Raw genomic sequence first — 23,145 nt, forward strand, 5'->3', positions numbered from 1 at the left:
CAGAGCATAGCAGAGATGACTGTTTTCTGCTCCACAGTATGCAGGTCTTTAGTGAGAAGGCTTCAAATTTGGGGGCAGGAATAATCTGAAGACACGTTCCCTCACATGTCTGGCAGTTGGTGCTGGTTCACAACAGTTAGAGGATATTATAATGGACATAAGAGTTCCTCTTGCCACAGCAATGAAAGACCAAAAAAGAACAAGGAATATGAAAGACATCTATGAAGAAAAATGTAAAGTTCTACCGTGGATATCAATCAATAGAAAATGCATACTTCTTTTTCTGAGTTTAAAAAAATTCTGAAGAATACAAAGATGTTAACTTTCCTTATGTTAATTTATTATCTTAATGCGATGTCAACTAAAATAAATAACATAAAGCAAGCTGATTCTAAGGAAAACGGCATTAGCTGTTCCACAAGTTTTGACTGAATTTGGATCACATTTGCCACCTCCACTACTGACCCAAGCCACCCTTATCTCTCATTTGGGTTACTGAAATAGTGTAACTGGACTGTCTGCTTCCACCCTTGCATCCTCTCCCTCATTCCTCTCACACCCATTAGTCAAGTCTCTAAAATAGTGTTCCTTTGATAGTATCAATCATATCCTAACCTCTCATTCTCCTGCTCCAGTGGCTCTCCTGCATATTTAGAGAGTAATCCAAAATTCTTAACATAGTCCACTAGGCATTCTAGTACCTGAATCTTTCTCTGATCACATTTCCTACCAGTGCCCTACTTATTCAGTCTCCTACTTTTTCTGTTTTTTCTCTTTTCTCCAGCCATATTCCAGAAATATGCTTTCAAGCTCCTATCAGCCTTTGCACTCCTCGTTCCATCTGCCAGCCGTGCTCTATGGAATCACATTCATTCCTCCTCAGAGAAACTGTCTTTCACACTCCGAGAAAAACAGTTATGTATACTATTTTATTTTCTTCATATCATAGATTGATTTGTTTTGGGGGTTGTTAGCTTTCTCCACTAGGAGGTGCATTTTCACAAAAATAGAAATTCCTGACCACTTAAAATCTGAACAGCAAGTGCTCAGTAAATATTGAAATGTTGAAATGAAATATGAAATAAGTATAGTCAGAATCATGCTAAAAATTAGCATATCATAAAAAAACAATGTAACCCTAAGTCAGCATAACATAGATAAAGAGTTCAACCAAAATGAAATATACTAAAAGGACCAGAAATTGATCAAATACAATGCAACTTACTATAAAAGAGAAAAAAATGCAAATTAGGAGAAAGATTGTTTCATAATTATTGGCATTCCAATAAATGAATATCCATTTGTTACAACAAAATAAAATTAAACGGAAGTCTTACCTTACAACTTAACCTCCAGATGAATTAAATATTTAAATATAAAAAAAGAAACCGAGAAATAGTAAAAAACCCATGGTATAATTTAAAAAATTATCTCAGAAATAGGGTGAGTCTTAAAGCTATGGCATGAAGCCCAGAAACCAATTTTAAATGTTGAAGACTTTGAAAAAAAATTAAATGTTTTTATTTTAAAGATCGCTTTTAAAAAAGCAAGAGAGGGAAAAAGTTGCAATTGGTATCACACACAAATTGGCAAATTTTCTCAACGTATGATCAGTTCCTATAAATAAGAAAATAATAAACAACCAGTAGAAAAATGAGCAAAATTTATGAATAGATATCATTGAATTAAATAATTCTTAAATAGGAGTGCATGGGTGGCTCAGTTGGTTAAGCATTTGCCTCTGGCTTAGGTCATAATCCCAAGGTCCTGGGATCAAGCCCCACACAGAGCCCCACATGGAGCCCTGCATCTGGCTCCCTGATCCAAAGGAAGTCTGCTTCTCCCTCAGCCTCTCCACCCCTATTTGTGCGTGCTCTCTCTCTCTCTCAAAAGAATAAATTAAAATCTTAAAACAATAATTCTTAAATACATGAAAATATGCTCAATAGCACTCAGAGAATGCAATTCAGCTGACAATGACATGTTATTATTTATCTATATCATTGGCAAGCATTTAAAAAAAAGTTATCACATTGACAGGGTAGGTATAAGATATATCAGGCAAACTCATATACTACTATTGGAAATATAAATTGTAATACCTTCTATGAAGAATGTATTAGTTATCTATTGCTACATAACAAATTGCCCTAAAACCCAGAGGTTTAAAAGAGCAATAAACATTTATTTTCTCTGACAATTTATCTGGGTCAGAAATTTGGGAGCAGTTTAGGTTGGGCAGTTCTGACTCAGAGTCCCTTGTGAGGCTGCAACCAGGATGTTAGACAGGGCTGTAGTCATCTTAAAGCTGGATTAGAGGGATCTCTGGGTGGTGCAGCGGTTTGGTGCCTGCCTTTGGCCCAGGGCGCGATCCTGGAGACCCGGGATTGAATCCCACGTCGGGCTCCCGGTGCATGGAGCCTGCTTCCCCCTCTGCCTGTGTCTCTGCCTTCTCTCTCTCTCTCTCTCTCTCTCTCTCTCTCTGTGACTATTATAAATAAATAAAAATTAAAAAAAAAAAAGCTGGATTAGAGCTGGATGATCCATTTTTAAAGTGGTTCACATAGCTGGCTAGTAAGTTGGTGCTGGTTGTTGATGAAAATCCTCAGATGGGGGATCCCTGGGTGGCGCAGTGGTTTGGCGCTTGCCTTTGGCCCAGGGCGCGATCCTGGAGAACTGGGATCGAATCCCACGTCAGGCTCCCGGTGCATGGAGCCTGTTTCTCCCTCTGCCTATGTCTCTGCCTCTCTCTCTGTCTCTCTGTGACTATCATAAATAATAAATAAAAATTTAAAAAAAACATAAAAAAAAAAAAGAAGAAAAGAAAAGCCTCAGATGCTCTATACGTAACCTCTCCCTGGGATACTTGAGAGTTCCCATGACCTGGTAACTGGATTCCCCTAGAGCCAGAGATTTAAAAAAAAAAAAAAAAAGACAGGGTAGTAACTGCTACATCTTTTATGTCCTAGACTCTGTAGTCACATATCATTTCCCTAATATCCTATTTGTCACATAGGTCGTCACTGTTCAATGTGGAAGGGGACTACAGAGGAGTATATATTTCAGGAGTAAAAGATAACTGGGGACTATTTTTGGAGACTTGTTATCACAGGGAAACAAGTTGGAAAACATTTTTCAAAATGAAAATTTCGCATAAATCCTGAAACTAAAGTCCCACTTCTAGTTATCCTTTAGATATGCACTCAGATGTATAAAAGAATATATTCATCTCAGCACTGAAAATTGAAATATCCTGAATACTTATCAATAGGGATCTTTTTAAATAAGTCATAATCCATCCATAATGTAATATACATGTGTTTAAAGGAATAGGATGCCTTGGATAGGATCCACAAGAAAGAAGGAAGGGAAAAAGGAGGTGATGATTGGGGTGACCAGAGGGGTAAATTTATTTTTCAATGAGTACTCTTCTTTACCTTTAGTATTTTATAACCAAGTATAAGAATTATCTACTTTGAAAAAGTGGGGGGGAAATACATAACTGCTAAGTAGTTTTTGTAAAACTACTTATCCCCCCAAAAATGTGAGTTGGGCTCCACCGAGCCTTCAAGACTTTTTATTTTGTCTTTTTGTGACATATTAATCAATTTACTATCACCATCATCTTTATTTGGACTTTTTTTTTTAAGAATGTATTTATTTATTCATGAGAGACACACAACACAGAGAGAGAGAGAGGCACAGAGACACAGGCAGAGAGAGAAGCAGGCTCCATGCAGGGAGCCTGACACAGGACTCGATCCAAGGTCTCCAGAATCATGCCCTGAGCCAAAGGCGGTACTAAACTGCTGAGCCACTCTGGCTGCCCTTACTTGGACTTTCAACCCAATTCTTCTCTGAGATTTCAACTTGAGTGAACGGATTACCTGGCTTATTTTGTATTCTCCAACACACAATATTAAACACAGAGAAAGTACTCAATGCATATTTGTTTAAGTCAAGTGTCTTAACCTGAGCACTGCTAACATTTTAGCCAGATAATTCTTTGTTAGAAGAGGCTGTCTTGTGCACTGTAGGATGGTTAGCAGCATTCCTGGCCTCTGTCTACTAGATGCCAGTAGCACTCTCTAAATTATGACAAACAAAAATGTCTCCAGACATTGCCAAATGGTTCCTGAAAGGGAAGAATGATCCCCAGTTGAGAGCCATTGGTTTAAAGTAATGACGTATCCAATCTTAAGATGTAGTTACAGAATTTGAAAACAGATTTTTAAGCAAGATTTAGTATATATTTTCTACTATAATATAAAAATTTGATAATATACTATTGGTGTAAGTGAATGAAAGGAAAGAATATAATACATTATATACTAAACACTAAACAAAAATTAGCATTTAATACTTGTCATCCTATTTAATTGTTCCTTATTTTATATCCAGAATTGACCTTGCATAGGAAAGTAAAGACTTCAGAATTTAGTGAAGCAGTATGATTTGTAACATGATGAATGATGACCTATATGTGAAATACATCATTTTCAGCTCCCTTTCTTCTACATGACTGTAATATTAGAAAAAAAATTGATTATCAGTACATCCAGGGTATGATTTGGAGTAAATACTCCATTCTTTGATGCAAATCACTTCATCAAATAGGGATTAAATTATATAAAGATTAATTATTCTAGCCAAAGACTTAGTTCTGGATGATTTCTTTTAATTGATAACCAATGGTTTACAAACTATAAATTATCATCTGTGAAATTGGATATAGAGCCTCATAGTGAGAATGATAGACAGAGTTACACTGAGGATATTTAAGATAGATCATTGTCATCTCACAAACAGCATTATGGGGGATAAAGGCCTCCATAACTCCAGTAAAGAAGTTTTTTTTAAGATTTTTATTTATTTAATTACTTGATAGAGAAAGAGAGCACAAGCAGAGGAAGCAGCAGAGGGAAAGGGAGAAGCAGACTCTCCACTGGGCTGGGAGCCAGAGTCAAGGCCCAATCCCAGGACTCTGGGATCATAACCTGAGCCAAAGGCAGACACCTAACTGACTGAGCCACCCAGGTAATCCATGAGTAAAGGAATTAATAAATCTTTCCTTATCTTTAAAATTGTCATTTTGTCACTGAAAGTCTTTCTGGTATTAAGAACATTTCCTATCTCTTCTATTCAACTCATTTTCCCCCTTTTGTATTAGTTCTATCAAAAGGAGAGAAAGGAAAGAAGAAAGGTTGTTTGGGTGGCTCAGTTGGTTAAACATCTAACTCTTGATCTCAGGTCAGATCTTGATCTCAGAATAGTGAGTTCAAGCCCCACATTGGGATCCACACTGGGCATGGAGTCTATTAAAAAAAAAAAAGAAAAGAAAGAAAGAAAGAAAAGAATGAAGGGAAGGGGGACAAGAAGGGGGAAAAAAGAAGATGGAAGGAAATTTTTCTATGATAGAATTAAATTGCCAGAGATTTATAGTCCAAGAGATAAAAATTAAACTAGTGACCTAATTTTGTATTTTTCTGCCTTCTAATTCCACCAAAACACAATTTAGCTAACATCTATAAAGCCCACTTCTGGAAAATACTCAAGAAATTTAGTTCTCTAAAACTATTTCCATATTGTAGTTTTAAATTTAAAGGTATTTTAGCTTTTGAAAAATATTTCTTGAAATGCTAACGTGACTACAGCACAAATTTTGAACATTAGGTACAATTTTTAATTCTCATTTCATCTTGTTTACACCATTACCATATAGTAGTCTTCTATTTAAAACAAAACATAAGTGAAGAGTAAGATATCTGGTCACTTACTTTATATGAGCATAGAAAATAATTACAGCATACTATTATGTATTATTTATTTATTTAAAAAGCTATCAATTTTACATCTTGACTGTTTACAGAGCAAGACAAAGGCATTATAGAACCATCCTGTCAATGTAGGCCATTTGTATAATAACTAGAAATTTACATAGAATCCACAATTCAATAGTATGAATGATCATTTATCATACTTTAAAGACAAAATAATCAAGAAGGAAAATGCTTTGTGTGCTTTCAGGTATAAATATTATATCTTCTTTGTGAGATAAATGTTATTTCACAGTAAATAATAATGGCTACCTCATATGAATTGATCTTAGAATTTTGACAGAGGTAAATATGTTTATATTAATGAAGCTAAATCTAAGGTTTGTCTAGTAATTTCAATTTTTTTTTAAGAAAAAAAAATAATAACATAGGGACGCCTGGGTGGCTCAGTGGCTGAGCGGCTGCTTTCAGCCCAGGGTGTCACCCTGGAGTCCCGGGATCAAGTCCCACATCGGACTCCCTGCATGGAGCCTGCTTCTCTCTCTGCCTATGTCTCTGTCTCTCTCTGTGCCTCTCATGAATGAATAAATAAAATCTTTTAAAAAAAAGAAAAAAAATTAACATATACTATTATTCATTGGACCTTCAAAGACAAATACTCTTGGTATGATAAATATCCATTTTCTGATATAATTTCTTTTATAATAATTTGAGCCAAATGAAAGAAATTGCAGATATTGCAATTTCATATAATTCAACCCAACTGCATGAGCAAGAATACTAAGGAATTGAAATAAGAGAAAGAAAGAAAATGTAAAGAAGAAAGCTGGTTTAGTAAAGATAAACAATCCTCTAATTGTGTCATATTCAAATTATTCTAAATAAAAGCTGAGGAAAATCACAAAAAAATTCACATCCAAATGACTGAAAAATTTACACAAAACATTATGAGGTCTAAACAACCAAGGAACATGTGACATGTAAATTTTATACTTTGACTTTGTGTCATTATCAGGTATCTAATGGATGAGAGATTAATAAAACATTCTACTCAACACTGAATAGTTAAGCATAATGAATGGATAATTCTGATTATAATTATTTTTTTAAAGATTCTATTTATTTATTCATAGACACAGAGAGAGAGAGAGGCAGAGACACAGAGGGAGAAGCAGGCTCCATGCAGGGAGCCGGATGTGGGACTCAATCCCGGGTCCCCAGGATCACACCCCAGGCTGCAGGCGGCGCCAGACCACTGTGCCACCAGGGCTGCCCTGATTATAATTATTTATAGAAATAACAATGCATTTGCAAGAAAAGAGATCCTTTTTTTTTTTTTAAGTTGACAATGGCAGGGCTTTATCATACTTTCTTCACTTAAATAGTAAAATCATATTGTAGGGACTACAGATGCTCTGTGATGCCTTATACCTGAAACTGTTCTAGTAAAAACCCAAGGAGCAATTCTGCATATATTATTAACAATGTGAATGTTTATAGTGAATTCCAAGTTATGAATTAACTACATAATTTACATATTTTGAGGGTCAACTACTTATAGTAATTTAGGATATTAATACTGATCTGAGAGCAAAAATGAAAACACTATTGATCTTAGCTTTAGTTTGATAACATAAAATTGGCATAATGTCAAAAACAAGTGAAATGTAATCAGGCAATTCAGGAAATACTGTTTCGGTTAAGACACTTTAGTACAGAACTTTAAAGTATTCAGAGCCTTCAGTGTAGGTTTTAAGACATTATTGCTAATAAGCCTTCCATAGAATTCCAGTAATCCTCAAAGAGATAGGATTGTGATATCAGCCAGTGCTGCTGCTAAATAGATTATCCTTTCTTTGACCCCTTGATTTGTTCACAGTGTTAATGTATTTTATTAATGCTCACCATTTTGGAGAATTAAATGTATTTTATTGAGGGAACTTGATCATTTTTTATGGGTCAAGGAGGATGAAACATGAACAGCTCTTCTTCTGGCATGCGCACTACAACAAAATAAAAAATATTACATATCAGAGAACATCAGGTCTCTAGTACAGATTTTAAAATATAAATACAAAGTTTCTCAGGGACCAAAATTATGATAAATGTAGTTTTCCCATTTTATGAATCTGACTTCCTAAAAAAATCCATCATATAGTAGAGAAACTGCTATCCAGTATTCTGTTTGGTACAGACCCTAAGTGAATTAGCCAAGAAATTTTTAAAAACAAAAGAGGAAAAGTATCTTTCTACATTCTTCCAAGTGGACAGATATGACAGGAAAATATGAGGGTGTTTGCTAAAACCATGGTTTTCTTCTCTGATCCCTATATTCCCTTCCCTTGTCCACACAGATGAAGTTCTTGACAATATGTTTCTTCTAGGCACCCCGAATTCTTCCAGGATACACTTATTTGGTTTATGGGTAAGCAATTTATCTAAGCTTGTCAAATAAGAAGTTCTTTTCTGAAAATTTGGATTTAGACTTAGAGGCGGAAGTTAGATTCTTTATATATATATATATATATATAAAGTGTAAGGGACACCTGGGTGGCTCAGCGGTTGAGCACCTGCCTTCCGCCCAGGGCATCATCCTGGGGTCCCAGGATCGAGTCCCACATCGGGCTCCCTGCGTGGAGCTTGCTTCTCTCTCTCTGCCTTAGTCTCTGCCTCTCTCTCTCTCTCTCTCTCTCTCTCATAAATAAATAAAATTGTTATTAAAATATATATATATGTATATATATATGTATATATATATATATATATATAAAGTGTAAATGGTATACATGTGTGTATATGGAGTGCCAAATGTTCCCTCTTCACCTGACCAGCCATGGCCCTTTAACTACAGTAGGAAAAAAAAAAACATTTTGTGTGAAACTGGTGACAACTGACATTTAAGATCAGAAAAAGAGCTGTTTATACTTGATGCCTTAAGATGCTGTCTGCCCAAAGCTCTGAAAGACTTAAGGTAGGAAGTAATACTTCCTACAATGCCACTGAGTTTTCATAGAATCATTATATTTGATAATAAAATGTACCTGTTTAATCTCAAAAACAAAGAAACAAGCCCATGGTATCATCAACTGAAGTGGAGAAACAGGCTACCCCCAGCCAAACCTGTTTCTCCACTTCAGTTGATGATACCACAATTTATACTTTTTCTCAGGGCAAAATCATTGGAACCATTATGATTTACCTCCCCAGCCCACCTACTATATTCAATTCATCAGTAAGTGTAGTTGGCTCAACCTTCAAGTCCCAAACATAACCATATATCATATATACTACTCGCCACCCTAATCATGAAAAGTCTTCTTATAGGTCACCCAACTTTGGCTTCCTATAATGGATTTTTGGCACAGAAAACATAATTCTATTTTAAATAAGAATAAGAGCAAAAGAGGGTGGGGGAGATAGAAAAGGAAAGATGAGGTAGAAGACAGAGAAGAACACAAGGAGGAATGTGAAGGAGAGATGAGAAAACTAAGGAGAATGAGGTGTATGTGAGAAAAAGGAGAAAGAAGAAAGAAGTGTGAGCTGAGGATAGACAACTAAAGAAAGGAGAGATGAGAGAGAACAAGATAAAGACACAATGGAGTTATCCTTTCTCTCCTACCATCCATATGTAATCTATCATCAAATTCAATAGATTCAACTTCATAGTATATCTGAAATCTGTCAATTTATCATTACTTCCACCACCACTACTCTAATACAAGCTATTACCTCTTGCCTGGACTACTTTAAAAGCTCCCTAAATAGGGATGCCTGGGTGGCTCAGCGGTTGAGAGCCTCCCTTCCGCCCAGGGCGTGATCCTGGAGTCCCGCTTTGAGCCCCGCCTTGAGCTCCCTGCAGGGAGCCTCCTTCTCTTGCTGCCTATGTCTCTTCCTCTCTCTCTGTATCTGTTATGAATAAAAAAGTAAAATCTTAAAAAAAAGCTTCCTAACTAGACAGCCTACTTCTGTCCTTGCTATATCCATTTGTCACATAGCAAGCAGAGTGACTCTTTTAAAATGTAAATCACATGATATCATTTCCATATCTACTCCTTCTGTGGCTTCCCATTATACTGAGGAAACAATAACAATTCTTGATGAGCTGAACTCAAGCAGGTTCTCTGACCTCCATTCTGATTACTGTCCCCTTTGCTCACTGTTCTCCAGGTGCCCCAGACAACCCCCAGGCTGGAATATGCCTCACATTCTCCTACTTCAGAGTCATTGCTATTCCTCTTGAGATGCTCTTCCTATTCATGGCTGGCTTCCTACTGGAACACCAACCTTTCAGAAAGGCCTCCATAAAACATCAGCCCCTTCACTGTCTTTTACTCTAATTTATATTTCCCAATTGGACTTACCAATATTTGACATTTTAGTGCATTGTTCCATATTGGGTTTTTTTGTTTGTTCGTTTATTTGTTTTTTATCAATGTTTGCCCACTTTCCTATAGGTACTTTCCCTAAAGACAAGGACTTGTTTTGTTTACTTTTGTATTTCTATTATCTAGAACAGTGTCTAGCATGTTAAAGGCACTCAGAAACTAGTTGTTGAATGAATATAAGACAACAATAAATCTAGACTTATTCTTAAACCTCTACCTGCTTGTTAGCATGAGAAAACATAAGCTAAATGTCCCTACCATCCAATTTAATTTAAACTGAGACTGATTCAATACTTCTAAAAGTCCCTTTAAGTTATAGTTGATCATTTGGAAAAAATAGTAGATCTTTTTTTTAATACTAGATGTTTTATTTTTTTTTAATATTTTTATTTATTCATGAGAGACACACAGAGAGAGAGGCAGAGACACAGGCAGAGGGAGAAGCAGGCTCCATGCAGGGAGCCCGATGTGGGACTCGATCCCAGGTCACCAGGATCATTCCCTGAGCTGAAGGCATGCGCTAAACCGCTGAGCCACCTGAGCTGCCCAATATTAGTTATTTTAAATGACTGTCTCCATCTTCATTTCTTTTACCAAAATGATGACAAGAGACATGGGTGGCTAGAGAGTGAGGCTCCTTGTGGCAATAAAAGACTAATAAAAATTAGTTCTTAGCTAATGAATTCATTATATAATTTTTCTGGAAAAAAAATTTTCTGGAATATTTTCTTCAATTATTCTCTCTAATTTGATGTTTGCTTCTTCATGCTACCTCTGTTTGACTTGTTTTTGTCACAGAAAGTAATGAAATTATAAATACTTTTATTTGTATATGTAATAAGCTATTTTTTGATACTTTAGAATTTCTGGTCATAAGTGGCTGTATGTTGCATACTGTTTGTTATAAAATATTCAATAGAAACTTGATATTAATTACTGATGTTAAAAAAAGCATATACTTGAGTTGAATATGATCAAAGACACTGATTCCAGAGAAACCATTCCTTATATTTTTACTTGTGAACGTCTAAACTTGTTTAAGAAAAAGAAAAGGAGTCACACTGTGTTTTGAAGGTCATCAGCTAATGAATACTACTGTTTGAATTTTCTTCTTAAAAAGATTCATAGAATAGGATAGTATGATATTTAGATCATGAACCTGTTTATAATCAAAAGTATACAGAAAATTTTGTTCTGATCAGCATTGTCAGTTTTATTTCTAATATAATGAAATGTTTTCTTCTTCAAAAAAAAATAATTTATCCTTTGCAGATAAGCTTTCTCTCTTGTATATTAGACACACACACACACACAATCCAGCTTTAGTATAATGGATCAGAGCTGAGTGGTGTGTACTGACTCAGAAATAAGGAATGACGTTGCTGCAATGCATACCATATTTGCTTAGATGGTGTTTTGAGGGATCCCTGGGTGGCGCAGCGGTTCGGCCCGTGCCTTTGGCCCAGGGTGCGATCCTAGAGACCCGGGATCGAATCCCACATCGGGCTCCCGGTGCATGGAGCCTGCTTCTCCCTCTGCCTGTGTCTCTGGCTCTCTCTCTCTCTCTGTGACTATCATAAATAAATTTAAAAATTAAAAAAAAAAAAGATGGTGTTTTGAGAACCAACTCAAATCATGTCTTTTCCTTCATAACAGCCAGCAAAGCTATAAAAATAGGGGCTCAACAATAACTAAATTTTCATCTAGGAAATGCAATTAATGGCCTTATTCATCCACAATTTTAAGATTCTTCTACCCTGCAACTACCCAAAGGGTGATTGGTGCCATTTCCATGTTTTTTGCCTTGTTTCCACTACACCTAAAAAATGGATTGTTTTGCATTCCTCCTAAGTGATGTTAAAGAGTTCTTAATTCACATGAACAACGTTGTTGAACTAAAAAGAATTGGAATAGACTGTCTATAAGTAACTGCTACAAGTTGCCCACAACAGATAAATGCATAAATGTAGGAACATGAGAAGTTTTACAGAGTAGGGAAAAAAAGAAGAGAAGTGAGAGAGCAAATTGTGATTAAAGAAATGGAATTCAGGGGGCATACCTTGGTTTCCGGAGCTACAAATGAAGTTGTGATACTTTTAAAGATGTTAGCAAAACAAACAAAAATACTTTAGCAAAACAAAGAACCTAGCATAATAGCAGAAACTATAAAGATAATTTAAGACAGCTGGAACCAAAGAACAAAGACCACCTAAAAATAATATTTCTATTTTTTGTCAATGTCTAAGGCACTGTACCAAAAGTATGCATGAGTTCCTCACCTTTGTTTTCATCATTAATTTCTAAAGTTAGCAACAACTTTTCAATAGTATTTGAAATTGCATTTATTCTTTGAAAGTTACTGAATTCCAGAATAAAGTGGTCATTTCACACATAATTCTGTTGTCCAAGTAAGGCTGAAACAAGTCATATAGTCTCCCTTAGCATGAAAGTTCTAAACTTTCTGGTGTATATAAAATTAAAAATAAAGAGTCAATAATACTTAAGATAAATATTACATGTGATTAATAACCCAAGTATATGATTTTCTACCAAATCTATTCATCATTATCTTGTTAAGCAGGCCAGTTCTTTAATAATTTGGAATTTTATTTTTTTTTAAATTCTGGATTTTTAGCAGATTTACCACAACCTTCAAGTATTTGAGTTAGCAGAGAATTTATTATGCCAGTTTCCATAAATATCAGTTATATGTATGTTTTCACATGTCAGACACAAACATATCTCAGGCTCTCAGTTTTACACTAGATGTCTTCTTATGGATACCACAAACATCCAGGAATTCAGCTTTTATATCGTTTTCCACACTGATCTGAACAGATAATTCCAGATAAATACTTTAAAATCAGAGGAAACATCCAAAAAATGGAAAAAAGTAAATTTCTTTAAGTCATGTATTTCACTTGAAATACATGAGTTTAAGAAGTTCTAGCAGTTCTCCAAATGATAATATGCTTCCTAAAATCAGAGAAAAAATTCATGTAAGACATATAAATGTATGTATTGCATTTCCCAAAATTTAAAATAGTGTCCTTAAATGCAATTTTATGTATGTTTACCAGTTTCCTTTATTCTAGTTACAAAGAATTCTTTGAAGTGTACTTTACCTTCAGATAAAAAAATATAGCATACCAGTTACATAATTAATTATTCTTCAATTTCAGCTTTATATTTTTAATATTGAATGGTAACTACTAATCTAAGGGAAGAATGAGTTAACTAAAATTTTATACTGATGGGTACATTACTATCAAACATAATTAATTTTTTTTTAATTTTTTTTTTAATTTTTATTTATTTATGATAGTCACACAGAGAGAGAGAGAGGCAGAGATACAGGCAGAGGGAGAAGCAGGCTCCATGCACCGGGAGCCTGACATGGGGTTCGATCCCGGGTCTCCAGGATCGCGCCCTGGGCCAAAGGCAGGCGCCAAACCGCTGCGCCACCCAGGGATCCCGACTATCAAACATAATTAAACATTTTTAGGTTGGGAAACTAAATTCCGTTCCACAATCAAATAATTATAAAGAAAAATCCAAGTTATATAATAATACATGACTAAAAGTTATCATGTGAAACTACCATTATACTGACTTGACAAATTTTATGTGGTCTCCTCCAGCTTAATGTACATATAAATCATTTAAAAGAATGTGTCAAAATGCACATTCTGACTCTGTAGGTCTAGATGTAGTCTGAAATTCTAACAAGTTCCAGTGATGCTGATGCTTATAGATCATGGAACACATTGAATAAGAAAGGGAAGATTTTAGGAAATTCCTCACACACTATATCATAACTATAATAAATGTCATCCTTTTACAGGCCGTGCTAACCTCCTAAATATTAATCTGACTTAGCATTTTTTACTGGACACAAAGTGATTATCCAACTCGCACTCCTTCCAGTGACTTTAGTACTAATACCATTTCCCATTCACCTCCACCCCTGTCAAAGGCTATCAGTCCAGTTAGAAACATTTGATCCATGAAGACAATAAGATTCTTTCTGGATGACTACTTTTTAAAAAGATTTTATTTATTTATTCATGAGAGACACAGAAAGAAAGAGAGAGAGATAGGCACAGACCTAGGCAGAGGGAGAACCAGGCTCCATGCAAGGAGCCTGATGCAGGACTTGATCCCAGATCCCAGGATCATACCCTGAGCCACAGGCAGATGCTCAACCACTGAGCCACCCAGCTGTCCCTTTCTGGATGACTATTAAAGCTTAGTCACTTTTGAGATGCCTGGGTGGCTCAGCAGTTGAGGGTCTACCTTTGACTCTGGGTATGATCCCCCTGGCCCCTCCAGTTGAGTCCCACATCAGGCTCCCCACAGGGAGCCTACTTCTCCCTCTGCCTATGTTTCTGTCTCTCTCTCTCTCTCTGTGTCTCTCATGAATGGATGAATAAAAATCTTAAAAAAAAAAAAAAAAAAAAGCTTAGTCACTTTAATGGAAGCCCCTCAATACAATCTTATGTTTCTGATACTGAGATCCTTGGAGCTGCCTTTCTGAAGTTTGATCAATTCATTTAATCTGAGTTAACTTCAATACGTATCCAATAAATCCTTCTCTGAATTTAAGTTAGTCAAAGCTGACGTGTCTCTTGAAACTCAATAAACCTCAATAAAACAATCTATCAGAGTAAGAATCAAAATATAATTATTATGAACATTGCCTCTACTGAACACCATAAAAAAATAAGTGCCATTGTGCTACAGAGTAGCTACTAGGTGCATGACTATTTAAATAAATTAAAATTAAAGAAAATTTAAAATTCAATTCCACTGTTGCACTAGTCACACATTAGGTGTTCTATGCCTTTATGTGACTTATGGCTATCATATTAGTGTAGATAAAGGACCATTTCCATCATTGCAAAAAGTTCTGTAGGAAAGCATTATCTAGAGACTGACATCAAATAAATTGATTGGGGTTTGTGGGTATAGCTAAGTTTAGAATAAGATTACTTAAACATGCTAAAACAATTCCTCGGGGATCTCTGGGTGGCTCAGCAGTTTGGCGCCTGCCTTTGGCCTAGGGCGTGATCCTGGAGTCCCGGGATCGAGTCCCCTGTCTGGCTCCCGGCATGGAGCCTGCTTCTCCCTCCTCCTGTGTCTCTGACCACCCCCCGTCTCTGTCTCTCTGTCATAAATAAATAAATAAATAAATAAATAAATAAATAAATAAATCTTTAAAAAAATAAAAATAAAACAATTCCTCCATTGGCCGTCATACAAAGAACAAATTCATAAACTATATCTCTAAGTTCTACTTTCTCTTTTCAGAAGGAAACTTCATAAACTGTCCATTCTTTTATGAATGCTATAATATTCTTGTCCCTATTTCCAATAGCCAGTATGCTTATCCTAAATTTAGGATGACTCTAGCCAGTATGCTTATCCTAAATTTAGAGTCATTACAAACCACATAGAGTTACTATTTGATAAAACTAATTTAAAAAAAAACAAAACTAATTTTCAGGGCAGCCCGGGTGGCTCAGGGGTTTAGCGCTGCCTTCATTCCAAGGCTTGACCCCGGAGACCCGGGATCAAGTCTCATGCCTGACTCCCTGCATAGAGCCTACTTCTCCCTCTGCCTCTGTCTGTGCCTCTCTCTCTCTCTCTCTCTCTCTGTGTGTCTCTCATGAATAAATAAATAAAATATTTTTTTAAAAAAACTAATTTTCATTAACATGATAAAAATTAAGTCTAAACTGAGAATTATACTATATGTCGGCAAATTGAATTTAAATAAAATACAAAACAAAACACAGTTAAAAAATAAACTGGGAATTATAAATGAAAAAAGAAAGTATTAAAGTATTGGATCAGAAATACTAAGTAATTCATTATGCATATTCATAATAAGTACAATATGCTAAAATACTTATATAAGTAAAATATGCTAAGATGAGGCCATTCTCGAAGAATCTAAAACAAATCAGTCTTATAGAGTCACTGCAGACCAATGAGGAGAGTTCAAAGGTCATTCACTTTCCATTGGTTAGCCAATGATGTCTTTCACTGACAGTACAAGGTATCACTGTAGTATTTTATTTTACCTAACTCTAAAGTCATGTCATTATATATTTCTACATTACACAGTAAAAGTAAAATATTATGTTGTTAATGTTTGAGACTAAATATTTACCCTACCATTCCCCTAGTAGGCACATACTCATTACAGTGTAATGTCAACCTTGTAAAGGGAAGAAGGCTTATATGTGTACATATATACATAGACCCATGAATCTGGATTCAGACACTTTTTGTCTGAATCTTCAGCCCTGTCCCTTCCAGCCACTGTTTTCTCCCTATATGAGAAGATATAAGGATGAAGGTCGCCACTTTTTTTTGGCTTTTCTTGTTTTCAAATGATACTGAATCTAAGAGGTAATAATCAATTCTAAAAAAATATCCTTATTAATTAAATAACCAAATTATAATCTTTACCCATGTATAAACATATCTTTATAAGAAAACCCAGAATATTCTGAGGTAAACTTACTGTGAAGACAACACTTACAAGCTGATGTGTTCTCTAACAAACAAAGCAACTTTTTTCCATATGACATTTTATATGCAAGATGGTACCTTTATTCTGAGTCTTACGATGAAAATATATTGACCATTTAATAGATTTCTAAATAGATCATTTAATATCTGTACCAAAGTATGGGTAATACTTAGAACATAAAAAATTCTGACTTTGGAATTTAATTATTTAAGATTTTGAATATTGCAGGAAAGTTTTTAGAGTGCAGAAAATAAATTAACTAGTTGATAAAAGCAGTATGCTAATGAGACTTTGATGCCTCTATATATCAGTTAATTTCCATCTTTTTCATTACTTTTAAATCTTAAAACTGTGTTTGTGTGTGTATATATAATATGTGTATGTATGTTGTGTATGAGAGAGAAAAAGAGAGACTAAATTAATGCAAATGATCCCTATATCAGAAAGAACTGCTATGAGTACATGTGTTACTCACAATGGATCGATATTATTATTTATTTGAAAATGACACTTAATCATATTGCTTGTTAATTAAGTTACAATATCTCTAAATCTGGAGTCTATTATTATCTCCATTATATCAAAAACAATTCTATAATTGATAAATAATTTTGATGGGGCTTACCAGCAGATTTACCGGTACTGATTTCAGGAATTAAATCAACCCACTCAATTGAATGAAGTTCAATTCCATATAATTGGCCTGTGCTCTCCTAACTCAAAAAACAACACCCATTAAACTGTAATACATCTGATTACTTTATACAACAAAAGCAACATACATCTAACTGATAGAGCAGCTGTGATAAAACAAAATACTCTCTTCCCTTTTGGAGACCATTAGAAAGCTAAAGCTGATAGATGAGTCAAATCCACAGGGGAAACTCTAATAGAACAGTAAAACAATATAGATAGTACTCCTCTGCAGAATTATGATCCTGTTAAAGGAAATTTCTCTCTAGAACTGTCCTCAATGACTCCTACACTCGTTCATATTAGAATACCTATAATGTGTGACACATGGAAAGTAAATCTGTTTCAAGTATGCATGGTCAGATTAAAAGACTCTGATACTTCGCTATTATTCAAGTGTTCCATTTCTCTTTTTAAAGTTAAAACATATGTCATGATGTTACCATTAGCGTTTCATATTTATACTATTCTGCCTTTTCCCAATAAAATTATTTATCACTGTCTATACTTTCTACTTACCACTGATATAAATTTTATTTCAAATTGATGTTAATATGAGTAAGGAAATATTATTTAGTTGTACTATCATTACTACTACTTATAATGTTTGCAAATATCCATGGTAAATCAATGAAAGGACACCTTCAAGGCATTTCTACTGCAACAAATGTGAGTTTTGTTAATGTAACTTTTAAATGTTTTGATATAAATTAACATGTGAATATAAATGTAAATGTTTTAAGAGAATATTTCAGATCAATCGATGAAAACATGTTGATATATAGTTGGTGAGCTACAGAACAAGAAGATGAGGGTTTAAAGAGAAGAGGCTCACAGAGTGGAAGTACATCGATAGAGCAGTAGAAAACTAAGAAATATAAATTACAATTACATGGAAAATAAATAAATAAATAATCATTACATGAATCCTTAACCTTAAATGCTTTTCCACTGGGAGGTAGAGGAAACAAAGGGGAAAAAATCTTTACCAGACTTTGGGTATTCCAAATAAAAAAAGGAAGATCTTTTTGCTGTCTCTGTAATACAGGTGCTATCTATCAATATAGCACTATAGTCAGGCCATGTGGTCCACTTTAGTTAGTGTCCTCCTAAGTGACTATAAATTAGCATGTTATTATATAATAAGTCTCCTTATCATTCCCAAGTTTATAGTTGGCTCCTTACTTTCTTCTTTCCTTGGAGTATGCTTCATGAGTCTTCTGAAGAAGTTCCAATGTTTACAAGCGCTCAGAGCAGTGTGTTTGTTGTTTGTTGGCAGCAAGTTTTAGTAACTGGCAGGGAGGGAGTAGACAATAAATAAGGCAAAACAAATGAGGATCATAAGTAATAATGAAACACTAATAATAATGAGTGGAGTAGTTTTCCATATCTCAGGCTTTAGCATCATTTAACTGAGAAAAATATATATGTTTTAAATTGTAGTAAGAAATATTCCTCTCTTTGATATGTATTTATTCATACAAAAACTAATTGTTCACCTATGATATTTCTGGAAATGTGGTCTGGGATAAAATTACTTTTCAAACTTCATGATGAATGTGAATTTTAGCTCCCTTGCCTTTTTCACTTATACAAGAGAGGTACCTCTGACTTCAACCTGGGAAAAACTTTTAAAAGGTGAATGAAACACTGAAATAAAAGAAAAACATACACATAACTTAAAAGCACAGGAAGAAATCTTCAACATTGTAATTTGGAAAACAGCCTTGTATACTTACAAGGCTTATATTTTTGCTTTGAAACAACACATGGTCTGCCCATTTGCCACACCTAAGAAATGTCTAGGCTACCCACATATCTTGTTAACAATTTCATAGATGTACAAACACCATGCTGATCAAAAATGCTTTCTGAAGGTATTTTTTCAAAATGAAATTAGTTTTACTATTATGTGAGAAAATATTAATTTGGGATAGAGCTGAAAGTATTATTTCTCACCTAGATTCTATATGAGGTTCCAATATGGAAAACAGGTCAGTGGAACTTGTGGAATGATTTGTGCCAAGAGAGAAAAAAATAATCTTATATATTATCAATTATATAATGAGGTTTGCAGGCAATTATTATAAACCATATCATCTATTGGCACTTGGGTCTTAATATTTAAAAAGCAACCCTTCCATTTGTTTTTTCTTTATTTAAGACTATACTTAAAACAAAACAAAAAAAAGACTATACTTAAGTCACCTGTTTTCAGATAACTGTGGACAAAAATTTTGAGGTTCAATAATCTATATAACTATGTTAAGAATTATTTGTAGGTAATATAACTGATATCAGCATGAAATAGTTTAGAACTAATACTCCAGGGACTATTTTTATTACACAAAATATCATGGTTAATATATTTCTGCTCTTTTCAGCTATATTCTTTCATTCAAAATCAGTGAATTCTGTACCCCACTTGTGAGTAAACCACTTAGGCAGTTGTCCAGGGAACAAAGAACATCCATAAAAGAAAAAGAGAGGTACAATGCATTTTCCCTAAAAAGAAAAACAAACTGTCTCTAGAAATATAAAACTGGCACTAAGCATTTTATTTAAAAAATACGAAAAATGTCAACCTTCACAAAAATTACAACTAATAAGCACAATGCTAAAAACAGATTTTGAAGACTTGGAATAAGAATTTTAAAAATATATAAGCCAATAAAGAACATAAGCATTGAGAAACACAGCAGAATCTCTAACAGACTTGGAAATCACAAGACATGAATCCAGACTTGATTAAAAAGGTGACATTCTGACAAATACCAGGGTGAATTTTATTGCAATTTCTCAGTGAAAAAGGAATATGAAAATCCACTGTCTTTTGCACATAATTATGTTCCCAGTTGATTGCATACTAAATTTTATATAGTTCTCATTCTATAGTGATGTCAGTGATTCTACACATAAGCATTAAGTGTTCATAGAGTCCTAATAAAAGAATCCTCCCAGGCATATTTGCAACAATGACCTCTATGTAATTGGCCAAGTTCTGGTGCCAGGAGTACAAAAAAACAAATAAGAACATTCTCACAGATAATTGTTTTTAACAAGGCTTATTTTTGTTTGGGTGTTCTACTTATTACATATGCATGCCTGATCTCTTGCAAAACTAAAGCTTTATAAGAATGTCAAGGTTAGAAGTGAGGTTCTGTAATTTTCCATTAGTCATCAGGTGGTAGATTTAAACAGCAGATTGTGACTTTCAATTGGTTTACTTGGCTGGTGCAAAGCCTATTCAAATGTTCCCTGCTTGTTGTTTACTTTTGTATTTGTGACTCAAAGTATTGCTGCCAAGTATTCTATGAGTTCTCCAAAATATTTTAATGCAAATGGGTTGGAAATGTCATCAGGACAATTATATTAAAGAAAAAGGTCAAATAAATCCACAAGCAAATGGGAAGGGGGGGGGCGCTTTCACATAGATCATTAATTCTATTAATAATGAAGATAATGAAAGTAAGGCACTGATAAAATACTATGTATTTAACATTAGCTGAGAAATAATGATTAAGCAGTAAAACCATAAAACTGTGATTGGAAGATGACAAGCACATTCCAAGCAGAAAACAGAGCAGAAATGAAAGCACAGTGGTAGGAAGAATAAGACAGGAAAGGCAAGAGAGCAAGGACTGCAGAGTCTTCGCAGTGTTTGTACTTGGATTTTTTGCAGAAGCCATCAGTATCCTGTTAAATAGCCATCCCAGCCAGCGGTCAAGTCCATATGCCCAAGGTCAGATACCAAGGGGGCTAAATTTTGCAACAAATGTGACGAGACAAACTAAAGGGCATACTTGTGTGAAATTATTGGCCTGCTCAGCAGGACCAATTCTAATTCCTTTTTTCTAGTATTTGACAACATTCTCTATCTCCTTCTCTAAAGTGCAAATGGCATGTTGCTATTAACATCTGATATCAACTCCTTAAAGCCACTGTCAACTTTGCCTTTGCTTTACAAGATTCAATCTATATCTGCTGTCTGTTTCAAAATTCTGAGTATCACAGCCTATTTTATATCTCATTGTAGTCTCTTTGTCTAACCAAATCTTAAATATAAATCAGAAAACAACTAATAGTAAATATGCAAGAGAATTTAAGGCATATAATAAATCATTTTTATGACATTTACTATATGTATTGAATTTAAAAGTTTCATCTAAATTATTTATGATCAGATCAGGCCAAGTATATAGGAGAAAATGCATCTATTCAAATATAGTCAAAGCATCAAATCCCACTTATTATTCACCCTCATTATTTTAATTTACTTTGTATAAATTAATATATTTCAAAATTATAGTATGCGATGTTAACCTTTATTTCAAAACCAACATATGGTTTCTCTATTTCTGAAGTAGCTTGTGGAGATAGTACAGTGATTGATAAAAATATTTAGACACAAGAAGGAACTTTAAAGTTCACGCAGATACCAAAGGTCAGAAGAGGTAATAGTTTCAAAATCCAGGAAAACAGTTTGGGCAACAGAGATAAGAAAATGAAGCAAAAAGACTGGGTAACGCAAGCCAGACAAAGGCAAACTTTCATACAATAGGAATTTAGAGCCAAACTCTGAATATTTATGGGAATTATATGATACGAACATCAAATAGGGCCTCAAACTAATAAATTTATGATAGATTTATGAACATATTGTTTGATAGGAAAAATATGAAGTATTGAGCCTCAAAAATTAAAAGATAAGACAAGGGCACCTGGTTGGTTCAGTCCATTACACCCAACTCTGATTTCAACTCAGGTCATGATCTCGGGGTCCTGAGATCAAGCTCCACCTTGGGCTTCTTGCTTAGCAGGAAGTCAGCCTGGGATTCTCTCCCTCTCTCTTTTCCTCTCCTTCCTCCTCTGACCCTCGCCCCACTTGATTCCCTAAACAAATAAATAAATAAAATCTTAAAAAAAAAAAAAAAAAAAGGAAAGAAAGACAAGACAAATAGGAACCTCTAGCCTGGAAGATAAAGTAAGGTGAAGAGAAGGAAAACCATGCCTAATACTTTGCCTTTTTTTAAGCATGAATTTTAAGTTTTCTATTAAAGTATAAAACATTTTTAAAATGACAGTCCTAAGTGTTTAGTTGCAATTACATTCAACCCTTTAACTACTCCCAAAACATGATAAAGAATATTTATATAGGACATTTATAAGAAAATTTACATAGAATATTTATATAATTCCAAAAAGTTTCTTTATATCCACTTACCTTTCCATTTCTATCACCTCCTGAGGCAACCATTTGCAAATTTCTATAACTATATATTAGTTTTGTCTTTTCTTGGAATTTACATAAATGAATCATTGTATGTATTCCTTTTTTGCATGTAGATTCTCTTATACAACGAATGTTCTTGAGATTCATCCATGTTGTTTGTATCAGTAGTTTATTCTTTTTTGCTGATTAGTATTCTATTATACAAATGTACAAATGTGTATCATTTGGTTTACCCTATTAATGGATATTTGTTAGGGTTTTTTTATTTTCAAGTATTAACCTTAAAAGAATACACCTCTATAAATATTTATATTTGATGGCTCTGTAGATAGCTGTCACAAGACAGATGTATGTTTAACTTTATAAGAAACTCACAGATAGGGGTGCCTGGGTGGCTCAGTAGATTTTTTTTTTTTTATTTTTTTATTTTTTTTTTTGGTGGCTCAGTAGATTAAGCATCTGCCATTATCTCAGGTTATGATCCCAGGGTCCTGAGATCCAGCCCCACATTGGGCT

General features: G+C 34.4%; 1 long non-coding RNA gene across 5 annotated transcripts in view; it reads right to left on the minus strand.

Moving 5' to 3' along the window:
* LOC121474676 overlaps nucleotides 1-23,145 on the minus strand; it is a 61,966-nt gene that overhangs the window by 23,384 nt on the left and 15,437 nt on the right. For 2 of the 5 annotated variants that reach the window (XR_005983458.1, XR_005983459.1), the window contains 2 exons: nucleotides 18,582-18,688; nucleotides 7,683-7,780 (listed from right to left, as the gene is read on the minus strand). The exons of 1 other annotated variant lie outside the window; for it this stretch is intronic. This is a non-coding gene — a long non-coding RNA (uncharacterized LOC121474676). Of the gene's footprint in view, nucleotides 1-7,682; nucleotides 7,781-18,581; nucleotides 18,689-22,117; nucleotides 22,290-23,145 lie in introns of all 5 variants that reach the window. 2 more of the 5 variants (XR_005983462.1, XR_005983461.1) reach the window with 2 other exon arrangements.

This window comes from Vulpes lagopus, chromosome 13 (assembly GCF_018345385.1).
Source record: "Vulpes lagopus strain Blue_001 chromosome 13, ASM1834538v1, whole genome shotgun sequence".
In the NCBI taxonomy this organism is placed as follows: Eukaryota; Metazoa; Chordata; class Mammalia; order Carnivora; family Canidae; genus Vulpes; species Vulpes lagopus.